The sequence below is a fragment of the Austrofundulus limnaeus genome, unplaced genomic scaffold, assembly GCF_001266775.1.
Source record: "Austrofundulus limnaeus strain Quisiro unplaced genomic scaffold, Austrofundulus_limnaeus-1.0 Scaffold8, whole genome shotgun sequence".
In the NCBI taxonomy this organism is placed as follows: Eukaryota; Metazoa; Chordata; class Actinopteri; order Cyprinodontiformes; family Rivulidae; genus Austrofundulus; species Austrofundulus limnaeus.
This window is the reverse complement of record NW_013952410.1, coordinates 3,653,665-3,657,978: the sequence shown is the minus strand read 5'-3', so window position 1 is coordinate 3,657,978 and position 4,314 is coordinate 3,653,665. Positions and strand designations below refer to the sequence as shown.

Sequence of the window (4,314 nt, the reverse complement as noted above, 5' to 3'; positions counted from 1 at the left end):
GGCAAAGAGAAGAGGAGACGCTGATGCGTGCTCTCATACACACCACCTAAAGAAAACTTTCATCCCACACATAAAGGGCGGGAGCAGCGGGGACGAGTTGTCTTAAGAAAAGTTTTGGATTGTGCGCTTGTGTGTGTGTCGCTTTGCATATGTGCATGTCTTTGTTGAAACTTGGCGGAATTTGTCGCCGGTTGGTGGCTGAGTGACAGGGCCGGGGAGGCGGAGTGGCAGCGAGGAATCTCAATATGGAATTTTAATAAGGACGGGAAAAGAAGAGATGCCAGGCGGCGCGCCGTGGTGTGAGAGGTGTGTCTGAAAGCAGTGTTTGCTCGGTGCACTCGAGCATGCACTGCTCACCACCTGATTCGGAAGGGAGACGAGGTGGTGGTGGTGGTGGTGGGGATCTCATTTGGAGAATGTTGACAAGGACAAAAGACAGGCTGGAAGAGAACATGGAGAACATCACTTCTTCTTCCAAAAGAAAGGGGTGTGTGTGTGTGTGTGTGTGTGTGTGTGAAATGGATTCAAGCACATTGGAAGCTGCTTTTCCAGCTTTATCCAATTAGATTGGAGCTCAGGCAAACTAAGAGCTTTAATGCAATTGAGCTCCCAGCACTTTTCTAAGTCTGACATACACTTGTTCCTCTTGACTGGGTAACAGACACTCACTTCAGGACCAAAAGTCTTAAATGTTAAGCTCAAAATCTTCTTTGAGGGCGAGAGTTTCTGCCGCAGTCACAATGGGCAGAGCAGATTTGAGCTTAACGGCAAACTGGACCATAAAATCTTACTTTGATTCCTTTAAAAGTTTTTTTTTTCATCATTTGGGGAAATTACTGAGTGAAGCCAAGCGTTGCACGCATTGAAGACAACACCTAAMTACGAAAAGTAGATCAAATGCTGCAAATAAACAGCATGACATCAACTGAACGCACTTCAAAACAAATCCAACTTTTGCAAGGCAACGTGTTGCTTTTTTTCCCATCTGCAGGGGACTTTTTGTTCCAGCCTCCAGTTTTTGCACACAGGTGACCATGAGCTGTACTTCCTCTAATACTTTCTTGTCAGTCCAAACAGTAAGGAAGTACATGACACCTCTACCCACCAGCCGTGTGTGTGTGTGTGTGTGTGTGTCACTGTCTGTGCTGTCTCCTTCTGTCCGTTCCGTGTCTTTCTTCCCTCCCAGACTCTCCTCTGTTTTATCAGTGGCGGTCTGAAATGCTCGGTGCGCTCTGACAGCTGTTCAAACAGCCATGCTCACTTTCAAAGGGCAGATGTCTTCACTGGAGCGAGTCATGCTTATTTTCCTCAGGGAGATGCTTTTCCGCCGCGGGCCTGAGCTGGAATGAAAATGGTTTCTTAACAGAAACACGAGGTGGGGAAACTGGAGGAGTTGAGTGGCAACAACACGCCATGACCACAGCCGTGTGTGTGTGTGTGTGTGTGTGTGTGTGTGTGTGTGTGTGTGTGTGTGTGTGTGTATCGGCAACTCACACATGAAGGCAAAGCTAAGTGAGAGCTACAATAACTGGAGCCAGATGTGTGAGAGCCCTTCTGTTGTACTGCAGGAGTTAAAGGTCCAGTTTGTGGATTATAACACAAAGAAATCCAAGACAAACAAATTATTGTCAAACTGTTATAGTTCATATTATTTTGTGAATGCTTATTATATTCAAAGCTTCATTTTAAAGCATTCCTCAATAATATCGTCATTATTTCTTCCTTCTGTTTTTTGGCACATACCTTTTTCCACAATTTTTGTTCCATTTCAACAATTAATATATCATATTGTTCAACTCTTTCAGGACATTCTGACTACAACTTTTGGTATTTTAACAATTTATACTTTTTCAGCTTTTTGGCCACTTTTTTCCTATTGAAAACCAATAGAGCTGTCTTTAACATCCTGAAAACGCTTCAAAATATTTATAAATTTTTACTGCACTTTTTACATTTAGTTTTGGTACTGGTTTTTAAAAATGTACACTAATTTCAGCTTCCTCCGGTTTCTACTTTGCTAATTTTAGCCTTTTTTAGCTATCATTCTGGCCTTTCCTGCTAATCTTCTGCTAATTTTTGCTCTTTTTTTTACTGCTACTTTAAACTTTTCTTTTGTTATTTTTTATTTTCTTTCCATCCTCTTCAGCTATATTTCTWCTAATTTTTCTTTTCATCCGCATATTTTTGCATTTTTCAGCTATTTTCTGCAYCTTGAAGCTTTTGTTTCCATCATTTGGGTTCTTCAGCAAACTTCAGCAATCATTCAGCTAATTTTGAGTTCCACCTCAACTGATAAAAATTGGCAAGCATTAGTAGTTCGGCATTTAAACATATKTCAGCTTCTTCTGCAGCTTTTGTTTAAATTATTCAACATTAAACATTTACATTAAATTTTTACAGGGAACGCAATTTGCAGCTTAAGTTATTTATTGCAGCATTTCTGCAGAAAATGATGAGACTGCCTGAACTGCTCTTTGATATTTAGAAGCACAGCTTTCAAGTAATAAAGCAAAAAATGAAAAAAAAAATTCCTTGGTTTATTTGTGTGTTTTCTTTTTTACACAAAACCCAATTTGTGCATAATGAGTTTGAATCAAACACAACTTGTCAAAGTCTGTCCTGTCTGAGTTGACRAGGCTCTGGAAGAAGTTGAAAAAGAAATCCTGGAGGAAGTTAATCGTGGCGAAACAATTATGCACCACACACACTGTGAATTTAGCACCAGATCTGCTCAGTGTGCAAGTGTCCTCCACGGTGAGTTATTCATGCCTTGTTAGCGCCGTAGTGCAGCGTGAACTGGAATCAATTTGACAAAGATTCATCTGAGATTTGCAACACAGTTGATCTCCCTGCACTTTGACGGGTTTGAGATGTTTCGGACACGGCTTCTATTTGAAAACTTTGCAGGCAGTTAAAGACACTTTCATAAAGGCAGTTATTAAAGAAATAGCTCATAGGAGCTTGTGATCCCTCTTCTTCAGGTGCCTCTTGTCTGTGATTGCTGATTTGTTAACAGGGAAGGGTCTGTGTTTTGTGTACAGCTGCCGTTGACTGCTGGTATTGACCGGTGCTTCCCGCTGAAAGACACACTGTTTACATCCCCCTTGCAGACCACAAGAGATCAATAGCAACCACTCGATGCTCATGCATACACATATAGTATCTGCTACCTGCTATTATTATCAGCATGCATGCTCTTCATCTGGTGGACGTGCGTTTCCTCTCCGTGCATCGACAGCTGCGTTAAGCATATGCAAATTCCAAGTTGCTTACATTTCGGTTTGCGGGGGAAAAACAAGAAAAAGGTTTTAGAGTGCGAGTATAAAAAAGTTAATACAGGTGATAAAATACAAATTTTGACTTGACAGCACATGTTTCTTCTGCTGTTAAAGGCCTTTCTGTGACCACACACGTTTATTTTAAGCACTCGGGGGAGGAAGCATTATAAAATTAATGGTAGTTGTTTTTTTGATGTGAAAGCATGCCGGGGTTGACTGTTCTGCCTCCTGTTGCGATGGTAGTTTGTTCTTCTAATGTTCTCCCAAGTAAAAGCGGCTTTCATCCTGGCAGGAGAGGAAAGTCTTCTCAGCTTTTTTTTCCCCTAACCTCCCTCCCACTAAAGGCTGGAAACTGGGGAATGAAGAGGATTTTTGTTGATGTGTTCAGATTTACAGATTGTGCTCTTATATAGGTTTTGTAAAAGCACCAGGAGTGCAGAATCTGTGTGTGTTTTTCCACCCGTATCCAAAATGTGCACAAGTTGTGAACCACACTGCTTGTCAGAGACAGAAAGTATTTCCATAAGTCTGGCCTTTACACTAACAAGGAGAAATACATGTGTGCGGGACAGGTGGTATTGGTGAAGTAGGATACATTTTTTTTGGGGGGGGGGGGGGGTGACCGTCAGCACCTGTTAGATGGTCTACAGAGTTTTCTGACTATACACCATGGCTGCATATGCCTCCATTTCTTGCTGTGATCAGTTCAATGCGAGAAGCGTTGCTCCTGTGTGCACAGGAGACGGTTCGGGCTGAGAGTATGCTGAGAAAACAGAAACAGGCAGATGGAAAAAAACAACGAGGAAGAGGGGTTATAATGAGTGCAAGGCCCAGGGGTTGTTAAAACAACAGCCTTGTTTCAATAGAGGCCATCTTTCCTTCTCGTCTCCTTTTTCTACATTTCTCTCCGTGCACCTGATCGACCTGCATCATAGCTGCCTCTGATCTCACATCAAAGGCTCAGTTTGTGTGTGTGTGTGTGTGTGTGTGTGTGTGTGTGTGTGTGTGTGTGTGTGTGTGTGTGTGTGTGTGTGTG

The 4,314-nt window shown here is 42.2% G+C and overlaps 1 protein-coding gene across 1 annotated transcript in view; it reads left to right on the top strand.

Moving 5' to 3' along the window:
• Positions 1-4,314, top strand: part of rnf220b (ring finger protein 220b) — a gene marked incomplete at its 3' end in the record, with an annotated part of 31,750 nt that overhangs the window by 1,594 nt on the left and 25,842 nt on the right.